Genomic DNA, 12,139 nt, shown 5'->3' with positions numbered 1-12,139 from the left:
CCTATAGCGATTGATTGGTTTGGGGTGGGGGTGGGGGGTTCCTTTCTAATCCTCAGCTACATCTGGCTCATTTTCAAAATCAATGTTTCTTTTCCCAGCTTTTCCTTCACACTAAATTTGGTCCTATTCTATTCTGTTCTGTTTTCAGAGATGGATAGCTATGGGCAGAGAGATTTCAAAACTGGTTACAAAATTTATTTTCTACATGTTATTGGATTGCAATCAAGGTAAGCAGGGGGAGGCAGAGAGTGGCTTCTGCAATTCTTTCCAGCCGTTTACTAGAAGGGGCCATAGACAACATATTTATTTTCTTTTAAGTAACAAAATAACATATCAATTTGTGGTGTGTGTTCCTACTCTCCTCTTGTACCACTCTGTGTTTGTGTTTATGCATAAGAGAGCTCAAGGTAAGCTGTATGTGCCAACTGAACATGTCCAGAAATATTTCACAAGAGGAGTCCTCCATTCCTCTGCTTGCAACAAAATACCTTATGCCACCAGACTTGAAGTTCTGGGCTTAGAAAACTTAGAACTACGCCGCCTTCGGTATGACCTAAGCATAGCTCATAAAATTATCTGCTACAATGTCCTACCTGTCAATGACTACTTCAGTTTCAACCACAACAATACACAAGCACACAATAGATACAAACTTAAAGTGAACCTCTCCAAACTCGATTGCAGAAAATATGACATCAGCAACAGATCAGCCTGGAATGCACTACCTGACTCTGTGGTTTCATCCCAAAATCCCCAAAATTTTAACCTTAGACTGTCTACTGTTGACCTCACCCCATTCCTAGGAGGTCTGTAAGGGGTGTGCATAAGAGCACTAGCGTGCCTACCATCCCTGTCCTAATGTTTCCTCTATTTGTATCTATTTTATGTATTCAATTCATGCTTATATTTATATAAATTACCTAATACGTTTTTGACAAATAAATAAATAAATAAAAATTCCAGATCATATGACCAGGAGGGGGACAAGAAGGGGGATTCTGAATGGAGCCATTGCCACCATTCTTATTGGCCGCCCAACCACTTTTCCCATAGAGATGATTTGGGAGAGTTTTTTTTCTTTTGGGTCCAATGAGAATTTATCCCATTTTCAAATTTAGTCTTTGCTGGCTTCTCCTACCATTCTAAATTTGGTCCCATTCTATTCAATTTTCAGAGAGCTTCCCTGCTGACAAAGAGAAGGATGGAGAGACGGAGCCTTCTTCATATAATTTTTTCCCAACATTCTGCTAGGTTGTAAAGAATAAAACTAAATATATTTCAGTTGCCAATGAATATTAACAATATGCTCAACTTTCTGTTTTGCAGGCAGTACTTGACTTATGACCACAATTGAGCCCAAACTTTCTGTTGCTAAGTGAGACATTTGGTAAGTGAGTTTTGCCCCATTTGGTGACTTTTCTTGCCACACTTGTTACATGAATCGTTATAGTTGTTAAGTTAATAATATGGTTGTTAAATAAATCTGGCTTCCCCATTGGCTTTGCTTGTCAGAAGGTCACAAATGGTGATCCTGGAACACTCCAACCATCATAAATATAAGTCAATTGCCAAGTGTCTGAATTTTGATTATGTAACCATGGGGATGCTGCAAAGGTTATAAGTGTGAAAAATGGTTGTAAGTCACTTTTTTGGTGCCATTGTAACTTCAAATGGTCACTAAATGAACTGATGTAGGTCAGTATTACAGCTATGTACATTCAGTTGGTAGGAAAAGTATAATTATCTCTGTTTTCTGATACAGAACATAGGAACAGGCAGATCTGTTAATAACCATGTTATAAGCAAGATTTCAAAAAGCTGATTTCCATAATACAGTAAAGAAAAAGCATCAACGTGTGTAGCATTTTTCCCCCAAACATCTCTTATAAAGGGATAAAATTTATAGCTAAGCTTCATAAAAATCAATGCAAATCTTTTCAAATGAAACTTTAAAAATATTTTTAAAAGGATTTACAAGACAATCCTCACTAAACAATAGTAATTGGACTGGAATTCCGAAATAAATAAATAACTGGAATTTAACCAATAAATTTCCATTGCTAAACAATACTGTTGCAAAGTGTACCATCAGATGACTGCAAAACCTAGCGACAACAAATCATAAGTGTCCATTAAGTGTATTACATTTTTGTTAATACTATTTACATTAAGGATTTGATGGCCAATAGTTTTTAGAATTCTTTTACATTGTATCTTTCTTTATATTTGATTAATCTGACTGTCAGAAAAAGCATCTATCGTGTGATATGTGAAATTTTACACAATGCAATGTTAACTTACTTCTGAGTAGACAAGTATAAGATTGTATTGTGAATTGCTATAAAAAAATGAAGAGGCTGATCCAAGCATTATCTTTCAAATGCATCTAAACAAAACCAACAGAAGAAAGGAATTACTTTAATGGGAAGCAATAAACAAGATAATCATATAGAAAATAAGTCTGCTTCAGTAACAGAGCTCTGAAAGAAAAGCACTAGAACATATGTCTTTAAATCCTTTTAGTGCAATGAAACAAGTTGTATATTCCAACTTCTATATTTTTTGGCTGATTCTTTTCTTAGCATAAATAATGGTGTAAATAGTTTCTTATATAAAATGAAAATAATCCTGTCATTTACATGAAGTACGTTTTAATATCTCCTGAAGCTTGTGATTTTACTTTTAAAAACATCTTCTAAGTCTTCATTAATTCCACACTTTTTACAATCCATTGTAAAAGGATCTGGGATAAATTCTCCAGAGCATAAGGCAAACAGATTCCAAGCTGATAGAGAGTTCTTTAAAAACAAACATTGAGCTGAAATAAAAAAGCCCTGAAAACATTACAATGACTATAACATTATAGTAATAACAGCTTTTAAATTTAATATATGATGCATTTGAACACATTAAAGAACCAAAATGTAATGAATTATTTATGTTTTTCTGTCTTTTTTTTTAAAAAAAATACATAACATTTAAAATGTAATTTTAACAGAAAGTTACTCAATTTTGTCTCCGTGCTTGTTGGGATTGCAGCTTGTAGATTTTAGCCATACGGCTAGGAATTCTACAAATTATAGCTTCTGCATGTGAGATTTCTCACGCAAATAGAGACTCTACCAAAACATGTACCTTGATTGTATTTAATCATACCTAGGCTTGTACACTGCATTTGGCCATCTAACCACCCTTTCCACTTAAACACAATAAGATAAAAAAAAAAGTCAAGGGGAAAGGTAACTGTTTGCTAGCAACTTCAAGAGAATAGCAAAGGAGTACTGCAGGCTTACCTTCTACTTGTTTCTCTTAGGGCATTTCTAGCCTGACTGGAAGCCTCAGACTAGCCAACTAGCAAACTGATCTTTCATCTACTACTTGAAATAAAGTCAGGCAGAGGGAGCTCTTAACAGCTACGGACTATTCCTCCTGGTTAGTCAATATGAACTATACCAGTGTTTCTCAGCCTCAACAACTTTTATATGTAGACTTCAGCTCTCATGCTGCCTGGGGAATTCTGGGAGTTAAAGTCCACCTATCAAAGCGCTCTATCAAATCCGTACATGTTAATAGCAGTGTTCCCCAAGGTCCAAAACGCTTCATACTTTTAGGTCCAAAACGCTTCATACTTTACATAAATGACCTTTGTGATCATATTAAAAGCAACTGTGTTCTCTTCACTGATGATGTTAAACTATTCAACACCACCGACAATGCAACTACCCTTCAAAAAGACCTTGACTATGTGTCAGATTGTTCTAACAAGTGGCAATTCAAATATCAACCAACAAATGCTCTGTCTTGAACATTGGCAAAAAAAAAAAATCAAAACACAAAATACAAATTAGATGGACATGACCTTGTAGATGACCCTCACTCTGTCACCTTGGAGTACTCATTTCTAAAGATCTAAGTGCCGGAGCCTACTGTTAACAACATTGACAAAAAGGCATTAAGAGTTGTTAACCTAATCTTACGTAGCTGCTTCTCTGGTAATGTTGTACTACTAACTAGAGCATACAAAACATTTGCTAGACCAATTCTTGAATACAGCTCATCTGTCTAGAACCCACACTGCATATCGGACATAAATACAATTGAGAGAGTCCAGAGATATTTTACGAGAAGAGTCCTCCATTCCTCTAACTGCAATAAAATACAGTACCTTATGCCACCAGAATTTTGGGCTTAGACAACTTAGAATTATGACAACTTCAGTCTGACCTAAGCATAGTACATAAAATTATCTGCCACAATGTCCTTCCTACTTCAATGACTACTTCAACCACAACAATACATGAGCAAATAATAGATACAAACTCAAGGTAAACCGCTCCAAACTCGATTGCAGAAAATATGACTTCAGTAACAGAGTGGTCAATGTCTGGAATGCACTACCTGACTCTGTAGTTTCTTCCCCAAACCTCCAAAATTTTAACCTTAAACTGTCTACTGTTGACCTCACTCCATTCCTAAGAGCATTCTGTAAGGGGCATGCATAAGTGCAACAGCGTGCCTACCATCCCTGTCCTAATATTCCTTTTTACTTACTCTTTTCATGTATTCAAATTATGTTTATACTTATACCTGTTATCTTATATATGCTTGACAAATAAACTTATGATTATGATTATCTTAAAGTTGCTGAGGTTCAGAAGGCTTGGAAAATCAACCCTTCCTCATTCTCGAGAACCAGGCAATGTCAGTTGCTTATCAAGGTAGCTCAATTTCCCCATTAAAACTTCTGACAAAGTCAAAATCCATAAGATAGATATATCAATGGATCATTTCTAGTTTCATTTCACTTGCCAATTGTATGTTTATTGTTGTGGTGTACACTATGTTGATAACTGTTGTTAGCTTCCCAGAGTCACTATGATGAGTTAGGCGGCTAAAGAGATTAAAACAAACAAACATAACCCTTCAATAGTCTGACTGTAATATAAACGAAGCAACTATTCACGGCCAGTCCCTGGCAGTGCACATTGTAAAAAGGGAAGGTAAGATGTTATACTGATGTTATACTCTATTCATCCTGCTTACCCCAGCATAAAGACCCTTCACTAACCATTTGGAGGGAAGATGTTCTCATATCACCTTAATATTTTATCCTGTACTAAGACTTCCAGCACAGATAATCTAGGACAGATGGAGAACAAATGTTGGGATAATATGATCTGGGCCTACCAATAAACCCAGAGGTTCTGCAAAGGGACAACCACCACCCTAACTGGTGGGAAATGTTTGTCAAGGACAGCTTAGAATTGAAGATGAAGAGGAACATCAACCTGAGGGAATTCAGCAGGAAGTGTTGCCTAGCAACCAAGAGAGGCAACAATCACTGGCCTCAGAAAACAAAGAGGCAGAGTTAATATCTCCTCCCAAATGCAAAGAGAAGAGGGCTGAATAAAAGCACTCAACCAGACTATTGGCCAGAAAAAAACACTGCCTGTTCAAAGGAACAAATTCAAGTTTTACCACCCCTATATAAGAGGAAACCACACACCTCACACTTCAATGACCATATTCTCATGCACTTATTTTCCAAGATGGCGCTGCTGGTGGCTGCCTCAGTGAAATGCTCTCGAATGGTTTTTTTATTTTTTATTATTCTTTGTGTTTCTCTATGGATTTCATACTCATGAGACCATCTGCTAAGAATTAAGTAATGTTTCTTTAAGGAGCAGCTTTCTCCATAACCTCAACCATCACCACCACCACCACCCTGTATTTACAAACCGCAGAGGAGATTCTAACACAGGAAGAAGCAAATTCCCCAGAGCTATGGATTACCAAAAGCAAACACAGGAGACACCATAAAAGAGGTAAAAGAGCAGGAATTTTGAATAGACTAAGGAAGAGGGGGAACAAAACAACCCTGCTCCCTTCGATCTTCCTGACTAACTTGCTCTAACATCTGTAGTTATGAAAACCTTTGAAAACCATAATGGATATGCTGTTAGACCCCCCTGCAATTTGTATACCGAGCAAATAGATCAACAGATGATGCTGTTGATATGGCTCTGCACTACATCCTACAACATCTTGAATCTCCAAAGACCTATTCAAGGGTCCTCTTTGTAGACTTTAGTTCAGTATTCAATACCATCTATACAGGACATTCTTCTAACTAAACTAAATCAGCTAGCGGCACCTGAACACACTTGTAAGTGGATCACAAGCTTCCTAACAGACAGGAAGCAGCAGGTGAAGCTAAGCAAAATCACATCAGATACCTGTACAATTAGCACAGGGGACCAAAGATGTGTGCTTTCTCCACTTTTCTTCTCTTTATATACCAATGACTGCATCTCAAATGATCTATCTGTTAAACTACTGAAGTTTGCAGATGATACAATTGATTGGTCTCATTCTAGACAATGATGAATCCACATACAGATGGGAGGTTGAACAACTAGCCTTGTGGTGCGACTGGAACAATCGGGAACTGAACACACTCAAAACCGTAGAAATGGTGGTGGACGTTAGGAGAAATCCTCCCATACTACCACCTCTTACAATACTAGACAACACAGTAATCAACATAGAGACCTTCAAATTTCTAAGTTCTACCATATCACAAGATCTAAAATGGACACCCAACATCAAAAACATCATCAAAAAAGCACAACAAAGAATGTTCTTTCTGCGCCAACTCAGAAAGCTCAAACCACCCAAGGAGCTGCTGATACAATTCTCCAGAGGAATTATTGAGTCTGTCATCTGCACCTCTCTACCTGTCTGATTTGACTCTGCAACCCAACAAGACAGACACAGACTTCAGAGGACAATTAGAACTGCAGAAAAAATAATTACTACCAACCTGCCTTCCATTGAGGACCTGAATACTGCATGAGTCAAAAAGAGGGCTGTGAAAATATTTACAGACCTCTCACATCCTGGACATAAATTGTTTCAACTCCTACCCTCAAAATGACACTATAGAGCACTGCACACTAAGACAACTAGACACAAGAACAGTTTTTCCCCGAACGCAATCACTCTGCTAAAAAAAAATAATTCCCTCAACACTGTCAAACTATTCACATTAGGCTGCATTACTATTGCTATTGGTCTTCTCATTGTTCCTGTTGCCCATCTCCTCCCTCTTGTGACTGCATGACTGTAACTTTGTTGCTTGATATTGATCAATATTGATATTGATATTGATTGTTTCCTAGTATGATTTGATTGCTTATTGTACCATATGACTGTCACTGGGTGTTGTGCCCTGTGATGAGTGTATCTTGTCTTTTTATGTACACTGAGAGCATATGCCCCAAAGGCAAATTCCTTGTGTGTCCAATCACGCTTGGCCAATAAAGAATTCTATTCTATTCTATTCTATTCTATTCTATTCTATTCTATTCTATTCTATTCTATTCTATTCTATTCTCACCAATCCGTTGGCAACAAACTTCATTTACCTCACAATGTTCATTAAATCTTTAGCTGCCTTGTAGTTTGTTCAAACCTTTTGCCATTAGAATTCTATTTGAAAAAAACTTGTCCTAAAAGACTAGAAGCACTGCCTAAATCCAAATCCCAACAAAGATCATCCAGTACTGCAATCAATGCCATTTCTGCCCATGCGGTACCTGACTGATTATCTGGAATGATCCAGATAATTTATCTGTAGTAGAATACTTGATAACTACATCCCTAGTTCAATAACTTCCCTAGAAAGACTGAAAAATTGAAGGCTTTTCAGTTTCTTTCAAGGTTGCAGGTATTGCCCCCACTCATACACATATATACCAAGAAGTGGTGACTGTTTGGTATAGTAGTTAATGAGATGGACTGGCATCACCAGAGATGACCAGTTAAGCCAATGACAGTCAGAGGCCTTTATATATCAAGCCTCTACTGCTCATACTCCAGACTATGCAGCCCCCCCCCAATTCCAAAACCCCTTTCCTAGCATTTACAACATCTCAGCTGTCATCTGACAGCATTTTTCCCAGGCCCTCAAAGTTATCCCTTGTGAGAGGGATGCCAGGATCTTTCGCTGTGGACTCACTTTCCATCAAACCTCATGAGTCTCAACTACTGTCACTGCTGCTACTCTTAATTCTTTGGCTCTGTGGAAGTATTGCAAATCCAAGGATGAAAAAAATCCTAAATTTGTACCACTACATAATCTACCATTCTCATAGGTGATCTTCCTTATAGCCAATACCACCCAAGCACATTCTGTCACACAAATGCTCAAAACAGGTAATTTTTCAATACTGTGTTGCAAAAAGAAAAAAAAAATTACATAATGCACTAGAGCTGGCTAAATTTCCAGAACATATGAAAAGGTCATCAGCAAAAATCTAAACTACTGATGCATAAATCAACCTGGTGCAGTTCATTAGAGGAAATGAGGCAACTGCATACATATAAAATGATGAACATAAATATTTCAGATAACATTTTTCTTCACCAGTGCAAACACTGCACTGAAAATCCTCTCAAACAATATGGCACAGATGCATGCACAATAATTCCATGTACTGCAACACCCAAACAAAAAAAGGTTTACATTTACATTTGGTTTCTTGTCTGTAGTAGGTTACAAATAGAGGTTGCCTACAATATAGCCATAATAGTGGTGTAGCTGTAATACCATAACTAATGTAAGTGTTGATGATATGCTCATGGGTGCCAGACTATCCACCACATACTCAGGAGATGTTGAAGATTATTCTACAGTATAGAAGATGCTACAATGAAATAATATAAATTGTCAAATTATCAAAACCTTGCAAGATGTCACACCCAGTTTTACTTTAGATTGCTAGCTGTTCTGTATTTCAAATTTCTAGATAGGTAAATAATATGGATGTTGATACAGAAATAGATATAAAGAAATAAGTCATATCTTGATGATGGACTTTGTGCATCATCTGACTTGCCACTGGTACAAAGAAAATGCTAAACTAGATTCAGTAAGCTTTTTGGTCTGATTCAGTAGATTTCTTCTTAAATTCTTATGTTGAAATGAATTTTTACATTAACTTGCAATGTCAGTCTAATTTTAATTTCTTCATCCTTTGGATAATGTATAATGTAATGTTTAATTTGATAGAGTTATAATGATATTTCCTTGTTTTTTTTCTTTTTCTGAAAAATAATCATTGTAATGTCCAGTATGCAATCCATGCTTTAAAAAAAAAAGCTTTTAGTTGATGGATTGCATAGTCAGTGATACAGTAGCAATCATGTTCCTCCAGTTGTGAGGGAGTATGATTTTCACAATCCCTGACCACTGGCCATGTGGATTTAATAGAAGGCATTCTGTTTTCTTCTCCTGGCCAGAAGTATACAAGTTGTAAAATTGGCTGCATGTTGCTCTGGGACTGAGGACAACTCTTTTAAGTAAACAATGATTCTAAGATGAAATATTACAATACCTGGCAAATGAACAAAGAAAACCATAGTCTAAAGATACACAAGTGAGCTATAGATATATTGAAGAGGGTGGCTTTCTTTCTTACAGCAACTCTCAGGCACAAAGAATCAGGATCGCATGTAAATTCTAGTTCAGAAGATTTATTGCTCTAATCTATACACAAGAATCTGATCAACTGAGGTCAACACTAAACTAATGCTAGATAAGAGTTAATGGAATTCAAAGGGAGGGCTAGGCTTGGAGTGTTTATGGACACATAATGATTCTGGGCTGAGTCCTCTCTTGACTCTGTCTGCTCTCCTCCTACGGCAACTCACCATGCCATCTCCCTATTTTGTATTCAAAAAAGAGATATGCTAGCTTGGAATTATGGGAATTATAGTTCATTATATGAAGACGTTACCTAGGAAAAGTTGTCTTGAAAGATTTTTTTTTTTTTTGCAGTTTGAATGCAAGAATGCAGAAAACCAATCTCCTGAGCCTCTTAGATCATGACCAATGTGTATGAGACTCATACAAAGGCTACTTTCAAGGTCCTTACAGGTCAGTATAACTTTCATCCTGAAATGTCTGCAAAACTTTATCAGACATATCACTTGTTCTTTGTTGAAAAGATAAAATACATTGAACCATATTATTTCCTCAAGTTTGAGAGGTTGTTTGGTTTTTGCTTGTAGCCCACATAAATCTGGCAAGAGTGATTTCTCATATTTGAATGTACTTGATGTCAAGGATTTAAAGATTACCTTCAAGTCTTGGCCAACTACTGTTTGCCTTGATACTTGGCATTCATCATTTATGAAAGGTTATTTTTACTTTCTGAGCCCAGTGTTAACCCACATAAGCAATCATTCCTGATTTTGAACTGTTGCAAGTCAGTGTAAAATCTGCTGTGGTGAGATTTTTAATATATTTATTAGGTACGTAGATAGGCGGGGAGGGAGGTACACAGACAGACAGACAGACAGACAGAATCTTCAGGTCCCTATGGAATCCCTCAGAAGAATGGCTATCAAGCAATATTACTTATAAAACTATAAAATTTGTTTGTTTGTTTGTTTATTATGCTCCATCACCATACAAGAATCTAGTGTGATGGAATCAATGGCTACAACTTGGAATTGGTTTGAGGGAAGAAATGTCTCAGGTCAAACTCTTAGGTCAATATCTACCATTTCCCAAGGGAAGGCAGACAGTCCAGCAAGATTTTTGTAATATAAATTACAACAATAAAATATCTGTTAGAGTCTATTCATAAATGCTTCTGGTTGCTTGCACCGACATTAATCAAGAAGAAAGGAAGAATCTACCTTTTAACATCAGCCATCAATAGTAAAAAAAAAAAAAGTAATCAAAACTAGCACTTGGTAGAGCAATCAAGGCCTTGGAAAATATATTCAAATGCAGTAATGTCTCCCTACCTACAAATATCAAAATCATGCAAGCTATGATACTCCCTTCATGTTGGAGTGCAACCATCCAAGTTCGGAGGAGCGCTTAAGCGAGGAATCAGCATGGACTAACCACATAAACACAGGAGGGTTAGGTCTGACCCACTCTGAATGCCTTAAAGCCTTATCTGCTTGTTTCCAGATGAAAGCTGCCAGTTTTGAGGGATTACTATGTAATCTGCAGAGAACAATAAACTAGCTAGTTGGAACTCTACATGTGTGGGTCTGATTGTTGGCATCTGACACTATGACACTCAATGGAAGTTGAAGTTTAAGAAGCAGGATAGGAAGATTATTGATACTTTTGAACTTTGGTGTTGAAGAAGACTTCTTAGAATACATGGATAGCCAATAAAACAAAGAAATAGATCATTGAACAAATCAATGCAGCAGAGTCCTCCCTCAAGGCATAAGTGGCCAGATTAAAATTATCGTACTTTGGACACATTATGTAAAGATCTAAATCTTTGGAAAGCTCTAACACTGGGAAAAGTGAAAAGAAAGAGAAGAAGATGGTGACCAGCTGCAAGATAGAGGAACTCAGTTATAGTGATGGTGAGTACACCATTGGAAGACTTGAAAGACCAGATTAGAGATAGATCACCATGGGAAAAGAATCTTATGTGGTCACTTGTAGTTGATAGCATTATGATGCACATAATCAATCAATCATTTAATCTATAGGAGTAAAATGCCTCCCAGAAGCCAATCAGTCCCATTTCATTTTGAATGCCCTCATTCCCAGCATCTTAAAAACATAGAAATTTCAAACATATAGTTTTGGCTAATTGGGAATAGTGATTGGGATGGATTAGAATGTGGTTTCCTTCTGGGAAATATTTTTTTCCTGTTTCTACCCTTAAAAATAAAAAATGGAAAAAATATTTTTGACTACACCCCTTCTTGATTGCTTACATTTTGTCCACCTTTGATCTATGTGATAGATTCCAGAGTGCCTTTTCCAAGCAATCACTGGTCCTATCTCAGACAATCATGCAATCCTAAGAAAAGCTTGTGATGGATAAATTTATATCTAGTCATGGATATAGTGTATGGAAACAATCAATTCTCTGAGTGGTTTACCAAGTCTGGTTCTAAGTGTTCTTATTCTCTTTTTACATTAAAAACCTCTGGTGTTTTGCTTGATAATATTGGAATTGGACAGTGTGACAGATTGTAAACATAATTGTTTTTCCTTAATACCCAAGAGTATAGTTCATTATGGGCACTGTACAATATTTGAAATGTTGTCTGGTATTACTCTGGAGAAAGATACCAGACTTTATTGGAG

This window comes from Pituophis catenifer, unplaced genomic scaffold (genome assembly GCF_029215685.1).
Source record: "Pituophis catenifer annectens isolate HBS135680 unplaced genomic scaffold, rPitCat1.0.hap2 SCAF_3, whole genome shotgun sequence".
In the NCBI taxonomy this organism is placed as follows: Eukaryota; Metazoa; Chordata; class Lepidosauria; order Squamata; family Colubridae; genus Pituophis; species Pituophis catenifer.
The sequence above is the reverse complement of the archived record's forward strand: the minus strand, read 5'-3'. Positions refer to the sequence as shown.